General features: G+C 37.5%; 1 pseudogene; it reads left to right on the top strand.

Moving 5' to 3' along the window:
* Positions 1 to 484: 484 nt before the first annotated feature.
* LOC149209715 (uncharacterized) overlaps positions 485 to 19,830 on the top strand; it is an 86,426-nt pseudogene continuing 67,080 nt past the window's right edge.

The following is a 19,830-nucleotide window of genomic DNA, read 5'->3' as shown; positions in this document are numbered from 1 at the left end:
TTTCATAATCATACGAGTGATAACCAAAATCATCTACACCATATCTAATACAAGGTATGATTTCTTTGATTTTGCCTCAAGCTTTGTCATATTTTCTTTATTGATGTGGACAAAGGCTTCACAATCGAAAATATTTAAAATTGAGTAGTTTACCTTTTTACCTATCCATGCCTCCTCTAGAATACCACCATCCAAGGAACTTGAAGGCCCTCTGTTTATTAGATAAATAACAATATCTACAACATCTGCCCAAAATTGTAAGGGAAGTCTTGCATGAAATCTCATGCACCTTGCACACTCCATGACTGTCCTGTTCATCCTTTATGACACACAATTTTCCTGTGGTGTGCCTGGAACTGTCTTCTCTATGCAAATTCCATGCTCTGAACAATAGTTATCAAACTATTTGCTGTAGTATTCACCTCCATTGTCTAATCTAAGACACTTAAACTTATTTCCTAACTCATTCTTAAACGTTCTTATCATGAGGAAGGAGGATGGCTCTTTAGGACATAATGTTTTTAGGAAGTTAACTCACATAGAAAGCTACCTCCACGCTGAATCCTACCATCACCCATCCCAGAAGCTTGGTGTCCTTAACACTCTTGCCATTAGAGCCCTTCGAATTTCTGACTCTGAGCATCTCGAGGAAGAGATAAAGCACTTATCCTTGGTATTTAAGGGTATAGGCTATAGAGAAAAAGAAATTAAGAAAGCTATAGAAAGAGTGGAAAGGAGGGTGCTATCTCAGGAACCTAAGGCCCAGAACCTACCTCAGTGTGGTAGAGTTTTCCTACCATATATTCAAGGGGTGACTAATAAGATTGCCAAAATCCTGGAAAGGAAAGACATAGTCACACAATTCTTAGCACTTGGAACAATTAAACAAGGTATGAGGTCTGTCAAGGACAATATTGATAGACATCAGCTCAAGGGAGTTTACAAAATTGATTGTTCCTATGGAAAATGTTACATTGGTGAAACATGTCGTTCTCTACAGAAAATACTAAAAGAACATGCCGCAGATATTAAGAATGGAAGGTCTCGTACATCAGCCCTTTCAGAGCATTCCTCAAAGACGAAACACCAGGTTTGTTTGGAGATCACCTCAATTATCGTAAGAGAAGAAAATTATTACAAACGGGAGATTAGGGAGGCTCTTGAAAATATAAAACATCCACAAAATCTCAACAGAGACAATGGTATAGAGATAAGTGGAAGTTAGCTTCCTTTAATCAAAGGGATTAAGACCACCATCACATCTCAAGTAATTAGGTAAATGCTCCTCTCCTATTATAACTTTCTGATCTTATATTAAAAATAAAATAAAAATAAAAGTACCCTTGAACAGAATTAATAAAAATAGTTATTAATTATAATTCTTAATAATAATTATCATGATTATTATTAGGTATTTATAATAATAATTAATTAAAGATTATTTATAATAATACTTATTATTATTAGCATCATTAATTATTTATAACAATAATTATTTATTATAATTTCTATTAATCAATTAGTTTATTAACAAATTTTTTTAGAATTAACACATGACAATAAATAGTCATTATAATACCTATTAATTAATTAATTCGAATTTATGGTATAATAATGAATTAAAATTTAGTAACAAAAATTAGTCACATTATAATAATAGTAGAATAATAAGAAATCTATTAATAATTAATTAAAAAACTATTCATTAAAGGATCTTTTAATAATAATGAAAATATATAAAATACAAGTTATTATAAAGATTATAATAAAACTTTAAAACATGATTAATATTTATAAAAATTAAAATTAAAAATAAAAATAAAACTTTAAAACATGATTAATAATTATTAAAAATTTCCCACGGGGCTTTGGATTGACGGTGAATGGGTGCACTGTTAAGGCACTCCTTGCAATAGGTCACCAGTTCAAATCCCCCGTGGGTACTTAGGTTAGTCTTAACTAGAAAAATAAAAATAAAAATAAGTAAATATATATATATATATATATATATATATATATATATATATATATATATATATATATATATATATATATATATATATATATATATATATATATATATATATATTAAAAATTAAAATTAAAATTAAAAATAAAAAATAGAAATAAAAAATTTTAAGCCAACCTCATCTCCTTAAAATCAAATTATCTTTTTACTATTTATCCTCTCACTAAGCTCTTCTTCTATCATCATTCAGAAATTGTCTTGATGATGGATCCTTGTTGGGATTTGAAACATTGACAAGTATGATTATTAATGTGGATACTCCGAGATTCAACTTGAAAGAAATGAACCACAAATGCCTCAAATCCAAAATTAATTTTCTTATTTAGCTAGTAATCCTTCTATAAGAAGATTTGATTTTCTCCAAAATAAGATGAATCTCTAATAGATAAGGTTTTAAACCAATACTTGGTATGGTTATTATTTGCCTCCTTTCCCTCCACAAGTAACAAGTTTATCTCATTGTCTGCATTGGATAGGCCCTCTTATATTCACATCCTAGTAAGAATGTGACAAATTTATTCTCCCATTAGTTACTCACCCATCTAGGCAGAGGAAACCCCCATCCTTGGGTGATATACCTATCCTATGGATTTTCTATATGATATTATTGAAGATATTATTAAATTATTATAGTCAAGTTCCTTTCTAGTGTGCTCTAACATAAATTACACTACATTTCTCATGGAGTTTTATAATCAATGTGCCCTTTATGAATTTCTCCCATGAGGTAATCAAACTGTGTCACAAGGTTGCGATGTCACCACAATGGCCTTGTTCCTATTATCTTTGCTTCATTATTTTACATATATCACAAAATTCAATACCCATGAGATATGCTCAAAATTTTCAAATTATAAATTTTAATTGCCCAAATTTTCTTCATTCAGAAACCAGATCTCACAAACACAAGACTTTTAGTTATGATGTTGGGCTCCTTAAATGTAGGTGGTGATATTTTTATTTCTCATAGTGGCTTCTTTCTCGCACCACATTCCAGCACTATACCTACATTATGAACTTTTAATTAGCCAAATAGTGGTAAGTGTTCATACATAAAGGAATTTCATTGCAAAATTTACAACATCCCTTGAAGTGATCTCAGAATTATTATGCACATAATAATTCTATAACTTTCAATTGATTTTAGATAGATTGAATTGGAACTATAATTACATTATATATTTTCATCACAATCATTCTAAGCATTTATTAATGCAATCAAACATTTATTCCAACAACCCAAAGGGTCAAAACCGAGAGTTATATAACCACTTTCTCCATTAAGATACTTCTCTAAATTCATGAGTAATTATTTTCCACTTTGTTTTGCAGGATGAGTTATTCATGCCCCTCATTTCACTACTCAACAATTCCTTAATATTATTTGGTTATGTCCTTTCATGGCATTCAATTATGCAATTGAATTTTCCATACAAGCAAGCATGCACTCAATGCACCTAACATTTGTATAATCATGATTCATAATGCGAGTGTCATGACCAAATCATATCATAGTAATTCATATATGCATCACAAAGATTCTAGTAATATTGACGAATTGGAGGCTTCTTACCATTTTCACAACCCATTAGGTATTAATGAAAAACTTCCTTTCATATATCAACAATTCCATACAATTCTCACATTGACTAGGAAAAAACAATCCTTCCACCAGATGTTCCTTATCGACGAACTTAACATTATATGATTTAATCACTTGTCTTAAGATTAGAAACTATTGTGCCAATACTCATCAACTCATGAACAAAATGTAGTCCCTACAGTTACTTCATACCTCCCACATTTTCATGTAATCTCTCAATGCATTACCGAACATATTTTATATCATGAGTGTATTGTTCATTCATTTAATTTTTGTTCAACATGGAAACTCAATGTATGCACATATTTTTATGATTTTACTAAATATTTATGTGCTCACAATTTCTTTCCTTAAGTGCACCCCTTCTTGGGCATCCACATAATACATGTATTAAATTGAATAAGCAAGAGATATAAAATTCAGCTAAAAATAATTCTTACCCAATTCCTTTACATTTTTATTTTAACTTGTTGTTTTCCTTCTTACTTGTAAGGGAGATTGCTAGAGGAAGCTGGGATATTCAATTTCAACATGGAGGTTGAAATATCTTCCTTTAATAAGTTGATTTTGTTTTATTTGGGCTAGAATACAAGACGAAAAACACCATACCTCCTTGGGTGAACCCACAAGCTAAAGAGGTCGAAATTAAATACAAGAGTGGGTTGTTCTAGTAGGGGCAGAGTGGGACAAGATCAATAGGCTGAGGAGTGGCATAGGGAATTGTTGTAACAACATCCCCATGAACATGCAAACAAAAAAGAACCTCTAGCTGTAGACTAAAAAACAAGAGGAAGAGTGAAGGGCACATGATTTAACAATTGACATATGGTTGTGATAGTGGAAGTGGAGGCCACAAATGGACTTCTCGAGAAGGATAAGGAAAATAATAGGGGGAATGCATTTGAGAGGCTTCCATGGAGAGAGAAGTACAAGATTCAACCAAGGTAAAAGAATGAGAATTTTTCATGAAGAAGAAGGATAATGAAGAAATAAAATTGGGGCAGAGCGAGTTTCTCAGTAGCAGACCAGTTGAAGAAGCCCAAGAGGGTTTTATGGTTGAAAATAAAGAGCAGTGGATTTCCAAGAACTTGCAAAGCCACTGATAGTGGTTTGCATTGGGACTAAAGAACCCACTGGTAATCTTATGGATTGAGGAACCTACTAGCTAGGTTATAGATATACTTAGGTGCTTGGAGATTGCGGAAACACCAGATGTGGCCCTAAGCTAGGAACACTAGTGTTTTCTTCTCTAAAGAACTACGTAACAGTGGTGATATTTATGCTTCCATGGTAGTTTATCTAGCTGAATAACCTTCCCATATTAAGCTCTACTCCTCCTGTGACTAATTGGTGGTTTTCCCAAGGATTGAAGAATCCACTATGTGTGGCTTACCTTAGGAAACCACTTGGAAGTTGTGGATTAATGAATCTACTATCCCGTCAATAGTTTTTCCAGCTAAATAACCTTCCCATATTTGGATGAAGACTCTCCTCATGTGACTAAGAGTGGCTTCTCTTAGGACTAAAGAAACCACTAGGAAACATGTGGACTTATGAATCTACTATTCTATTAGTAGCTTGTTTAGCTGAGGAACCTTCCCATGTTATGATGAAAATATTCCCTTTGATTATAGATGTGATTCTATGTGCTTAAAAAGGATACTTGTGTTGTATTTAAATGAGTTAAGGCTCTGTGACATGATTATAGAGAACATTTGAAGGAAAACAATTCCCTGTGTATTTGATTACCTGAATAGTTAGTGGATGGAGGTGGTGTAACCTTAGGGACATTGTTTTGGCTGATAACATTGAGTTTACATGGGTAATAACTCCTTAAGCTTTAGAATTTGAATAAGGGGTGATAGTTGCAAGAAATATTGGTTGTAGCTCATTTGAGGTTGGGTGGTGAGTTGAAGCTCCAACTCGGTTTCAAGACTTCTCTTATAAGATAAGTGTTTACTCAAGCTCTTGCACATTGAATGTCATGCATATTCTTATTATGTCGATTTGATGAATTCTTTTAATGATGGTTCAATGTGTTGGTTTAATGCTTCTATTGAGCCGAGGAAGATAAATTACTTTGTAAATGAATAATGCCAAGTTTTTTACTATTGATGAGCAATGGATGATTCTTGTATGTCTAATAAGTTAATGTTTTCTTATGCTTCCATGTATTGAATTTCTACATATCATCCACTAAGATTTTAAATTGTTTACATTAAGATGAAAACATGAGGTTCCTTGATAAAAGAGGGATGATGTTACTATTGAATATCCTCTAAGGAATGTGATTATTATTTTGTCCATTATATGTCTGTATTTTGGTCTAAATGGCATGAGTAATGAAATAGAGGCCCTCTCTATTAATTTAATTGAATGCTTGAATTGAAATAACTTGGTTATCAAGGTTTGGTTTTTGTATCGGAAAACTCAGGAGGTCACTGTTGGGATGGACTCAATTTGTATTAAGATCAAGAGGGATAGGCCTTGTGCCTTGTAGCACCCTAATGGAGAGGCACCATGATTGTATGTTGAGGGCTCGATAGAGTCATGCATGGCATCATAGAAATACTTATGTATCTACATTTATATGTGTAGGGGTAAATTCAAGAAGGGTAGCAAAAACCAGCTAATTGTTAATGGCCACACTCATGTGTGTTTGTGTGTGTAACATGACCTGGAATTGTCAAGTGATAAGAGGAGTTATCATCATAAGGCCTTGGGGAAATAGGCCACTGGAGGGTTCAATAATGTGCATATGTGGCCTAGGGAGATGGGGCCAAGATGGATGGTAGGTCCGACAATTGATGGTCGAGGCATCGCTTAGGCCATGGGGCCAATAAATTGTGAGAACACTAAGAACACAAAATTTTATTAAAATGGAGAAATTCAAATTTACAAGGGGTCGAGAAGATAGTGGGGCAAAGGATTCATGGTGTGTGACGTGGAAAGAGGGGTTTGACATGGTGCCTTCATGGCATGGAAGATGACACTCAAAATTGACCTTTTTGCAGGGCTAAGTGGGAGTAAATTGAGTGACGCATGGAACTTCGATAGAGGCCATGTGGAGGTTATGATGTTAGAATGATGTTAAGTCAGAGGGCGTCATAAAAGTGATAGCGGAGTGGGCCAACAAATAGAGGCTAGTAGAAGGGAAAGTGTACAACATGTTATGGGAAAATTGTCGTCTCAAGCACCAGCCATTAGGTAGTGCATATATGTGCCAAGTGTTGTGAAGGGAAATGGATGGATGCCAATAGATGGAGGGAGTAACCAGAAGTATACGGGAATGTCACAATGCTAGATTATTGGGCACTAGACCTAGAGCGTAGGGGTTAAGTGTGAAGGGGGGTGAAGGGTCGGTGTTGATAGTCTGTGGTAGACGAAGAGCCCTCCATTGAGTAATGTGAATTTTAATATCCCATAATTCTTGGGTTGTTAATAGGGTCTAGGCGGAAAATGCATTATAATGGGGAATGGTAAATTGCAACCCATGGGCGGGGGTCCGATGGGGGCCACAAGGGGGTGACGTGGACCATGCAAGAATGACCTAGTCAAAGATGACATATGATGTGGAATTTCTGAGAGTGATACATGGCATGTCATGGATTGCCAAATGGGCACTACGTGGGTTCCACATGGGTGCCACGAGGCACAACCAAGTGACATGGCAAACAGTCTCTAGGTAAATGTTTAATCAACCATATATTTCAATCCATAAGTCATATTGGGGTAAAATTTATATCTTCGGAAAGGTATTGATGAGAAAGACACGATGGTGATGCTTATTTTGTACTTTGAGAAGTTTAAAAAAGATCAAAAAATTTAGATCCCATTTCCATAATAGGAATTTGGAGATCAAGTCATCATATTAGCCTTAATGTGGGCTATGGTTGGTAAGGGGGTATGTTACAAAGTGATATCAGAGAAATGTTCAACACTAGACCTTTCAGAATAAGTTGGTGCCCTATTCCATAATTAACAGAGCAGTAGGTCCAATGCTTAGATCATTGGAGATGGAGTGGAGCTCTAGCTCTAAGTGCAATAGCAGAATGGAATATGATTGTATACTACTTGTAACATTTGATTCTGGATTGTATGCTTACTACAAGGATGTTATGGTATGATTAATTTTATTGAAAAATGAAAGGGTATTGCATGTGTTTTCTAATAGGATTTTGAAGGTGTGGATAGTCTATGGTTGTGACCATGGATGCTTGTTATTTCCTTATTTTTGTAGAAATTATTCCATGATTTTGGTGCATAATTGTTATAGTGTACAAACATTATTGGCTAAGTGGTATGTTCTTACACACTTGTGATGAATGTGCATGTGAAATCTCTCGACATAAGAGGGATTGGGGAAATCCCTGTGTTGCTTGTATTGCATAGTATATATATATATATATATATATATATATATATATATATATATATATATATATATATATAGATATGGGGAATTGTTGTTCTCAATGTTATAAATATCTTATATGATATAGGAAGTTTTTAAAATTTTTAAATTGTATGACTGGAATCTGTGTGTGTGTGTGTGTGTGTGTGTGTGTGCAAATGCATTCTTGTATTAGGATGTAGTGAAGGAACAATGCGTTTCCATTCATGAAGAGCATGGCTGGGAGCTTGAGCATCAACACTCGGCAAAGGATGACTCCCTTCTGTCCGAGCCCCTTCTGTTATTTCCTGACATTTTTGTTGAACCTGACATCCATGATTTCTCATGTGTATCTTCATCCACAGATGTACCCAGTTTATCACTCGTTGGACACACCAGATGTCGGTCCATCATCCAGCAATGGAGAGGATAAGTTATTCATTGAAAATCCACTTGATATTTCATCTGCCTTTCCCAGAAATACAGAGGATTGGTTTGTTCGCTTTTCATCTACCCCTCTGTTTGATTTATCAAATCATGAGAATGCCGATGAAATCATTGATTTTTCTAATCATGGTTGTCATGATCCATTTACTCCTATATCCGATCACGATCATGTTTCTACCATAGTTGATTTTTCGAAGCCACCGATTTATTATGATCTATTTGATGATGAAGTCAAAACACCCTAGACTTTTGAGGCACTTCAGCCCGAGCTAATGTTTATGTTAGGCCCTTGTTGTCATGAGGTTGGTTTCACTTCCAATTAGGAAATTGTTCAATCACCCGAGGCTCCTCATCACTAATCTATATGCATTGAAGATAAATCCGACACAGAGATCATGCTTCCTCCACTCAAATTGCACGATCCCATCGCTCATGCATTGGAGGAATCTTACATTGCAAGGACATGTGCACGACGCATGTTGTATTTTTTCTTTCATTTTCTTACATGTTGCAGTCAAGAGTGTGCATATGCTTCAAAGCTACACGCAGTGTCACACAGCACCGTGATAAGTCCATAGACCACATGTCATGTACTTGCACTCACCTATGTCCAGTGGACACTTTTAAACATGAAGTGCATTTGTCTTCATTGTTATATCTTTCTTTCTTGTTGGTTCGCACAACTGGGTTTCTCGCGGACCAAGCCTTCACCAACATGGGTCAACCAATGTGCCAATGGCTGCATTGGAAATATCACTTCACGTGATCAAGCCCATGCACCGTTAGCTTAGGAGTATGAGTAGTGTTTTCTTTCAGTCTGTTTGCTTGCATGCTTGTTTGCTTACTTTGTTTGTTTGTTTTTTGTTTTCTTGCTTGTTTTCTTACTCACTTTGCTTTCACATTTACTTCTGCTTCTGCTTTTCTTTGTTGTTTGTTTGGTTGTTTTTGTTCTTAGGTTAGTTTCGCATGAAACCATGTCTGAATCTTGAAACAAGATGGGTAAAGTACAAGAGGTTTTTGTGTAGCTATCACTACTTGGTTATCTGTCATCCTGCCTCTGTATGACGAAATTGTTACTTTTATTCCATGATACATCAATGGAAAATATGTAATATTCGAAGTGAACCTTGGAGAAAACACAACACTTGTGCGCTAGCTAGTGTCACCTACTCTAGTCGGTCATTTTTGGGTTAACCTTTTTCAGCTCAGTCAAGTAGAGTAAGGTGAGGGGGAAAGCCTTAACAAGCATGTCAAAGGTATATAATAAACTACTTCTCTAAAGGAACAACCTCTTCTGTTCTCAATAAGTCGGGATCCCTCTTCCGTCTCTAAAATGAATAAGTGTTATGCACAATTATGAAAAATGAAAAAAATGAAAAGTGAAAAATGAAAAAAATAAAAAATGAATAAGGCAAAAGAAGAGAAAGGCTTCCTGCACAGAGAGGTGATGCAAGTAACTCTGCTGGGGTACTGACTAGGTTCGTTGGCAGTGGAGCGATGCTTGTTCTCCTGCGTAACTTCACCGGGTTACTATCCGGGCCTACTGGCAACAGAGCAACACCAGAGATGAAACTAAGATTCTGACGACTATACTGCGTATGCACCAATATACCCCTCAACCCCTATAAAAAAATGTGTTGACCTGGCTTGGAATGTGTGTCAATCGACCAAGATCTTGGCAGATGCCACATGTTATAATCAAGCAAGTGTGAAAACGAAGACAAATTGAGAACTGAACAATACTTCTTGAGGTGTTAGACATGTTTTTCACGAACAAGGTCCATTCAGAGAGTTGGAGTTCTACTACTGTGTCGCCAAGTGTTGTAGCAGCTACAACCACCCTCCAAAATTTTTCCTTAGCTTGATTTTGGAGCCTCTCCACCAACCTTTGACAACAACATGTCTTGCCTTGTGAAGTACACAAGCTTCAATTTTTTCCTTGCAAAATGATAGTCTGTGCATCAAAGCTTGTTGCATCCTCCTCATAGGTTGTTTGTCTGGACTTAGTCCAACTGTAGGCTGAGAATATCCCTCAAGAAATTGTGTAATTCTGGAGGGGAACCAGCCTTCCCTCCAGAAATTGCGTAATTCTATCTGGCAGCCTACTGGGCTCCAGAATTACACAAATCTTCTTGTCACTGTTCACTGGAAAAATTGCGCAATTTCTCCCAGAAGGACTACTCAGCCCATAAATTGTGAATTCTGGGCAACAGTCAGCTCCTCTGCCTAGAAATTGCGCAATCCATCTTGGAAGCCAGCCTAGCTCCCTCCCAGAAATGCACATTTTTTCCTCCTAGCTGATCAAACTCTTGCATGTGCAGTTGAGTTGAAAAATTGATTTGCATGCATGGGCTGCTTCTCCCAAGGCAGCATGCAAAGGAATCCCTTGATTTAGGGATCTACTTTTAGCGGTTGGAGGTTGCATGCAAGGATCATTTCAGAAACCTCCCACCAAGTGTTGCTCTTCCTAGATTTGTGGCATGTGCATCACATCTTCGATTTTATCAAAACTCATGGACCAGAGACTACAGAGATCATTCCTCACATCGAACTTGTAGCTCTGACATCCCACATTGCATATAGGATTCGTGGGCACATTCAACTCAGTTATTATGGGTAAGCCCGCCTTCCATGTCTTGTGTTGCATTTCTATTGCTTTTTGTGTTTCTATTTGTGTTCAAATGAAAGGAACGGTGGGCATGGGTAACCTGACTATCCAGCCTTTTTCTGGCATTAATCCGGAAACAGAACCCAAAAATGGAATACATGGGAATTACAATGAAAATCCGCAGTCGAGCCAAAAGCCAGATTTCAAAATAAACATAGCTGCATCTATAATCCTTTCAGGTCCGTTTCCTTGTCGCATGTCGCATGTCACATGGTGTAAGGCTAAACCCTGAACAGAACATGAATCAACCAATACACGGGAAATACAAAGAAATTCATTATTTGAATGCCAAGACAGATCTCTAACGGAATTAAATCACATCCATAAACCTTTCGGGTCTGCACATCCATCACAAATCGCAATGTCACATGGTCTGTTGTTCCCCTTTGCTTTGTTGTGCTCCGATCTCCAATCTCCTATCACTCCGATTGGCACCTCATCAGCTATCGGCATATTGGAGTATCGCAATATCGCTGCTTCCATGGCCAGAAGTCTTGCCTCTCTCGACTGTTGATTCCTTTTGATCTGATGGCTGACAATGCTCATCGCAATCGGCCCATTGACATTTCAGCATATTGAAGGTCGGATTATCGTTGGTTCCATGGCCCATGGTCCTTATCCTTTCCCAATCAGTGATCGTAGATCGTCGATCAGAGTTATTGCTTGATCGGCGCCATTGCATCTTGGCAAGTCAAAATTCCATAGGTCTTGGTCCTTTGCCCATTGATTTGAGGGATGTGATAAAGCGCAATCCTTATCACAAAGTCTTTATGCCTGCATTTAAGTCCTTCCCTTTTGAAAAATTGTGATGCGATATGAATGCAATTTGTTTAAGGAACTTACATTAAGGCATATTTTCCCTTAAAGACCAATTTAACAAGAAAATTCCTCCTTTTTAAGGGACATTGGGCCAACTTCTTTCTGCAATAATTCCTTCATCCGAAGTCCATTCTAGTCCATTCAAATTGCGTTGGATTTAGAATGAAGAAATCTACACAATGAGACTATTTCTAGAAGCATCCATTGACTTTCATTTTTGAGGAGTTTAAAAAAAAGTCATCGATGATCATTTTTTGATCATGAGAAGAATGTGAGTTAAGGAAATCTATCATTTTCTTTGCGAAATGAGCTCTTTGTTGTGACTTTTGTTTATTTGCAACAATCATATTTTCTAGATCCCTGATGATGATATTTTCTTCTTCCACTATGGACAATGATTCCTAGATATCTCTAACAGTATGAATGATGCCATTCCATAGAATCTCCCTAGCTTGAATAAGGGAAATGTTTCCCTTCACCTTCTCTTTCAATTCTTTGATCTCCTTAGAAGCAACTTCAAAATCATCTATGTATTTTTCTGCAGTCTCCTTAGCCATGGCTATTTACCTTTCATTACCTTTTATGATTTTCAATGCAGTTTCATAGTCTCTCTATGCTTTTTTCATTTCATTCTCAGAAATATTAATTTCAGTCATGACCCTGGTTAGTTTATTAGTTGGGTCTTCCGAATCAGCTGGTATTAGAATAGTGCAAACATGTGAGTCAATATTTTGTTGCATAACAATGTTTATTTCTTTCACCTTAGACATTTTATCATTTATTTTAATCAACTCCTCAGTCAAATATTCTTTCTCCTTTTCTACCTGTGTTACTTCTGGTGCCATTACGTGTTCTATTGCAGGCATCACCAATTTCTTTCTCAATACCTGAACCTCTGTTTCTGCTCCCTGTAACAACTTCTGAACAACACTTTTATCTTCTGGATTCACCCCAATTTTAATGATCATCTTCTTCAATTCTTCATTTTGAGTGACTAAGGCTCTTGAATTATCCTTTTCCAACTTTAATTGGCTCACCACCTTTTCCAATAAAGTTTCTGCTCTATTGACAACCAAGGAGGTTTTCTTCAACTCACTGTAAATTAATTCCCCAGTTTGACTATGTAAATTAATTTTACTAGGAAAAGGAATTTCTCTAGCATCCACTATCAAATTAACAATCTTGAAACCAGAAGAAGAAGATACACTTAAAGTAGAAGGGTGAGAGAAAGCTAACTTAAGTTGGTTTCTTTCCAAATCCATAGCTGAAAGTAATCTGGTTTGATAGTCGGAAACAAATTGTGCTTCCACCTACGACTCCATATTTTCTTTGAATTTTTTGCATATTTCTTCAATCTGGGAGTACATCTGTTTGATCATGGAGACTGAATTTTTGTTAGCTTATTCTAGAATAGGAGAATAAGGTGTACATACAACTTCTCCTAATTGTAGCTGAAATAATGATGAGATACCACCTTTAGATAACTTAGCCTTCTTTGAACTTCTTTCTATTTATTCTTTTAATTCTATGACATCCTCACTACCTCTTTTCAAAGTTTTCTCACTTTGATGAGGAGTCTTAATTTCCATATATCCTGATAAGCTAGATTGGCCTCCATTAGCCAATTTATGTATTTCTAGTTTAGCTTCATGAATAAAAGGAGCATAAGAATACTCCACGCTTCTATTTGAAATAATGTGGTGTGGGTCATATGCATATTTTTCACCTAGTTGTAAATCCATCTCCTCAAGTATTTTATGTACTTCTTCTGCAACTTGTCTGTTGTTTACAATGAAAGGTCCCATTATCTTTAGAAATTTAAATAAATATGCCTTATTTGATAGCACAAAGTGTATCTGATCTACATTCAAGCTATACCTGATGAACTCCAATGCAAAAAACCTCATAGGTACAAAAACTGGAAGTCTAAAAGGGGCAATTTTTGCTCCATATAATCTGATTTCTGAATAATATTCAAATTGAAACCAAGCACCCACTTTGACATATTTACTGAGTTGAAGTATAGACTGAGCCTTTGGCAAGAAACAGGGTGAAGGAGAACTGTTCAAAATTGAATAAACAACTGATAGGAAAGAAGAGGAAAAATACATCAATCCTTGGCCATTACCAATGTATCTTATCACATCAGTCCAAAACACTACTGATTGTTTGTTTTTATTAGGGTCCATGATATTCAGCCCTAAATGCATGAACCTTTCCACATGAGTATATAAAAAGAGATATGTGACAAGAGATGGAAATCTAAAACAACGAGTGAGAGTAAGATCTGATAATTGAGAATTTATCATTTTTTCCCAGAAAGAAGGTATATCAAAAAATATATATGGGTTCATCATTAGACTGAACATTCCTAAGATGGCCTTATCCACAGTGTTGGTGTCTTCCTTTCCTAAGATTTTTGCCAGAATTTGTAGCACAGGTCTGACTTCTTCAACAAAAGTATCTAGAGGAAATTGAGGAGGTTCCATAGGCAATTTTTTTCCAGCAGGCATTAAAAAGAAACCGAGCTGAGCATAGTTAGAAGAATACAAGTCTTGAAATGTGGAAATCGAAGATTCTTCTGAGAATGTAGTGTGAGAATTTTCAACTGGGAAGCATAGGGCTTGTTGAATTAACAAAGTTGACACTTGAAAGACATTTTCCCCTAATTTAGTCATGACAAAACATTTCTATGGGTAAAGGTCACACCAACATGCGTTTCCATTCACGAAGAGTATGGCTAGGAGCTTGAGCATCAACGCTCGGTGAAGGATGACTCCCTTATGTTATTTCTTGAAATTTTTGTTGAACCTGATATCCATGATTTCTCATGTGTATCTTCATCCACGGATGTACTCATTGTTTATCACTCGTTGGACACACCAGATGTCGGTCCATCATCCGACAACGGAGAGGATAAGTTATTCATTGAAAATCCACTTGATATTTCATCTTCCTTTTTCAGAAACACAGAGGATGAATTTTTTCACTTTTCATCTACTCCTTTGTTTGATTTATCAAATCATGAGAATGCCGATGAAATCATTGATTTTTCTGATCATGGTTGTCGTGATCCATTTACTCCTATATTCGATCACGATCATGTTTCTATCGCAGTTGATTTTTTGACGCCACCGATTTATTATGATCTATTTGATGATGAAGTCGAAACACCCCAGACTTTCGAGGCACTTTAGCCCGAGCTAATGGTTATGTTAGGCCCTCGCAGTCATGAGGTTGGTTTCACTTCCAATCAGGAATTTTTTCAATCACCCGAGGCTCCTCACCACTCATCTGTATGCATTGAAGATAAATCCCACACACAGATCATGCTTCCTCCACTCAAACACCACAATCCCATCACTCATGCATTAGAGGAATCTTACATTCAAGGACATGTGCACGATGCATGTTGTCTTTTTTTCTTTCATTTTCTTGCATGTCACAGTCAAGAGTGTTCATATGCTTCACATTTGCACGCAGTGTCGCACAACACTGTGATAAGTCCACAGACCACATGTCATGTACTTGCACTCACTTATGTCCGGTGGACACTTTTAAACATGAAATGCATTTGTCTTCATTGATATATCTTTCTTTCTTGTTGGTTCACACAACTGGGTTTCTCACGGATGAAGCCTTCACCAACATGGGTCAACCAATGCGTCAATGGCTACATTAGAAATATCACTTCACGTGATCAAGCCCATGCACCGTTAGCTTAGGAGTAGGAGTAGTGTTTGCTTGCATGCTTGTTTGCTTACTTTGTCTGTTTGTTTTTTTGTTTTTTTTCTTGTTTTCTTACTCACTTTGCTTTCACATTTACTTCTGCTTCTGCTTTGCTTTGTTGTTTGTTTGCTTGTTTTTGTTCGTAGGTTAGTTTCACACGAAACCATGTCTAACTCTTGAAACAAGATGGGTAAAGTACAAGAGGGCCTTGTGCAGCTATCACTACTTCGTTATCTGTCATCCTGCCTCTATATGAAGAACTTGTTACTTTTATTCCATGATACATCGATGGAAAATACGTAATATTCGAAGTGAACCTTGGTGAAAACACAACACTTGCGTGCTAGCTAGTGTCACCTACTCTAGTCGGTCATTTTTGGGTGAACCTTTGTCAGCTCAGTCAAGTAGGGTAAGTTGGGGGGAAAACCTTAACAAGCATGTCAGAGGTATATAATAAACTACTTCTCTAAAGTAAAAAACTCTTCTGCTCTCAATAAGTCGGGATCCCTCTTTCACCTCTGAAATGAATAAGTGTTATGCACAATTATTAAAAATGAAAAAAATGAAAAGTGAAAAATGAAAAAAATAAAAAATGAATAAGTTGAAAGAAGAGAAAGGCTTCTTGCACAGAGAGGTGATGCAAGTAACTCCGTCAAGGTACTGACTAAGTTCATTGGTAGCGGAGCGATGCTTGTTTTCCTGTGTGACTCCACTAGGATACTTTCCAGGCCTGCTAGTAGTGGAGCAACACTAGAGATGAAACTAAGACTCTGACGACTATACTGATTATGCACCAATATACCCCTCAACCCCAATAAAAAAAAATGTGTTGAATTGGCTTGGAATTTGTGTCAATTGACTAGGAGATTGGCAGACGCTACATGTTATAATCAAGCAAGTGTGAAAACCAAGACAAACTAAGAACTGAACAATACTTCTTGAGGTGTTAGACATCTTTTTCACGAACAAGGTCCATTCAGGGAGTTGGACTTCTACTAGTGTGTCGCCAAGTGTTGTAGTAGCTACAACCACCCTCCAAAATTTTTCCTTATCTTCATTTTGGAGCCTCTCCACAAACCTTTCACAACAGCATGTCTTGCCTTGTGAAGTACACAAGCTTCAATGTTTTCCTTGCAAAATGATAGTCTATGCATCAGAGCTTGTTGCATCCCCCTCACAAGTTGTTTGTCCGGACTTAGTCCAACTGTAGGCTGAGCATATCCCTCAAAAAATTGTGCAATTTTGTAGGGGAACCAACCTTCCCTCCGGAAATTGCGCAATTCTATCTGGCAGCCTGCTAGGCTCCAGAATTGCATAAATTTGCCTGTCACTCTTCACCAGAAAAATTGTGCAATTTCTCCCAGAAGGACTACTCAGCCCATAAATTGTGCATTCTGGGCAACAATCAGCTCCTCTGCCCAGAAATTGCGCAATCCCTCTTGGAAGCCAGCCGAGCTCCCTCCCAGAAATGCACATTTTTTCCTCCCAGCTGAGCAGACTCTTGCATGTGCAGTTGAGTTGAAAAATTGATTTGCATGCATGAGCTGCTTCTCCCAAGGCAACATACAAAGAAATCCCTTGATTTAGGGATCTACTTTTAGTAGCTGGAAGTTGCATGCAAGGATCATTGCAGAAACCTCCAACCAAGTGTCGCTCTTCCTAGATTTGTGGCATGCACATCACATCTTCGATTTTATCAAAACTCATGAACCAGACACTGCAGAGATCATTCGTCACATCGACCTTGTAGCTCTGACATCCCACATTGCATATAGGATTCGTGGGCACATTCAACTCAGTTATTGTGGGTAAGCCCGCCTTCCATGTCTTGTGTTGCATTTCTATTGCTTTTTGTGTTTCTATTTGTGTGATTGTTGTCTGCTTGATTTCAGTGAGTGCTTTCTATCGTTTTGATGTATGTTAGCTTGTAGAAGCACCATTTTAGTTTTCATTCGCATCTCGCTGTTGTTGCATGCATGACACTGTTTTGTACGGACGGTCGTCGTTGCAGCGAATCACTTCACACACATGCATGCTTTCTTGTTTTCTGAATCCTGCGCTTGTTGTTTGCATGAATGATCATTCACTCTTGTTTACACTCATCTCATCATGCATTCACACTTCTAATGTTTTTAGTTGCCTGTCGGCTGGACTAGGCTGGCTTGGCTCAGACCGTGCGTTGCCCGGCTAGCACTGCGCATTTCCAGAAGTGAAGGCTCTCCCTTTCCTCCGGAAATTGTGCCAGTATAGCGAGGCAATGACCTCTAGGCTTGCATTGCACAATTATTGGAGGGAATGTCATGTTGGCCCCAAAAACTGCATAATGCAGTTTGCTAGTTACATGTCACTACTGACTGAAATTGCGCATTTCACAATTTCAGTCCTTAGTAGGCCAGGCTGGAATGCACATTGTGCAGTTCCAGCAATCAGTCAGCCTACTTACAGCTTGGACTATGCCTTGCGCAATTTTGGTAGTCAATCTCCCGACCTACCTGTAGAAATTGCATAACCTTCATGATCAATCACACACGTATGTTGCAAGTCAGTTCTCAAGTTTGTTTTGGTTTTCGACTGACAAATTGCTTGCCATGAGTGTTTCCGTGTCTCTAAGTATCGCAACTGTTCATTTTCCTCTTAGCATCATAGGTACAATGGTTTCTGGGAGAGCAGAGGTTAAGACACTGTTCAGAGCACACTTGGGGATGCAGTCAATCAAGTGTCTATGAACTTTCCTACCCACGAAGACATAAAATTATTTGTAGACAAGGACATCAAGATATGATGGCAATAACATCACAGCAAGCAACACTATTAGCAGTAGCTAAAGGCAGCATACCAGATGCAACCAAAGCAAGAGGAATTTTATTGACAACACAGAGGCAGAAGAAAGTTACAAGCTCAAGAAGATCCACTCGTGATGAAAGAAACTTTGGAGACTCAGGATATGAGGTGACGACGCGACAAGAAGATCACGTGAAGGCATAGAACGGAACAGAGAAGGAGTTGCATGTGCTGAAGCTGCAACTCAAGGAAGAACAAGAGCTACATTGACGAGAGAATGAGTTGCAGTAGGAAAATGTACAACAAGGGGCACAGCATGCACTCACGGATGAAACGGTGCCCGTACAAGTTATAGATCCATCCCAACATCTGGCACGGAGTAGACAAAGTGAGCAGTGTGGTTGATCGTATGCAAGGGAATGCAGCAGCATGCATGTCATTGTGTGCACGCACTGAGGTGAAGACAAGAAGCAAGTCCGATAGGAGCTGAACATGTACCTCGACAAGTTGATGTGCACAGCCACCAACACATGCTTGGAGAGTAGCGTAGACACTATTCATCAATATGTTGTCAGTTTGGTCACACCAAGACATCCATGCGCATGCTATCAGACGAGTTGGACAGAGGATCCATATCAGTGCACCCGGATGCAACGAAGGCAATAGTTCGCTTCAGCAAGATGTCACCATTGAGCGCACAGACACCATCATGGACAACTAAGATTGGCATCAGCTCATCACCTTCGACCATCACAAGCATGTCAAAGAGTTGGTCTCACCACAACGGTCCGAGTGTCAGTGATGTCTTGCATGTCTTGCTCAAGCCATTTTGTCTCACATGGGCACATGTGCATTATAATGTAACGTCTTGTCAAGTGGAAGTTCAAGTGTCGATAGTTGAATGTAACAGTCATAGAGTAGTTGAAGAGTCATGAGGGTAGATGAATAGTCTCAAAGGGGAATGTTAAGGGTCACCCCACCCTTTGCTATAAATAGTACCTCATAACTCATTGTATAGGCTTTTGGTTAGCCAAGCTTCTATAGGACTATCTTAGAGAAAGTTTGGACAATATTGTAACATGCTTTGGCTTCTCCATTGCACAAAGCTAGTATATCTATTTGGAGGAGCAGGTAGTTGTGGCTATAACATTCCTCTATCAGAACTAGTGGTTGGACATGGATGTATTGAACTTACACTTCTTAATATTACAGAGCCGTCACGTTTTCATGCATATGTTGTTATTGTAGTTAGACTATTCTAGTTGTTGTAGCAATGTATGTTATTTAACTTACGCATTTGTGTATGAACTATTTTGTATGAAATTGTATGAATCTTGTTGTAGGCGTGTTTTTGTTTTAAC

This window comes from Pinus tabuliformis, chromosome 1_2 (assembly GCF_031772625.1).
Source record: "Pinus tabuliformis cultivar Carrire ecotype Pingquan chromosome 1_2, CPIR1, whole genome shotgun sequence".
NCBI lineage: Eukaryota > Viridiplantae > Streptophyta > Pinopsida > Pinales > Pinaceae > Pinus > Pinus tabuliformis.
The sequence above is the reverse complement of the archived record's forward strand: the minus strand, read 5'-3'. Positions and strand labels throughout refer to the sequence as shown.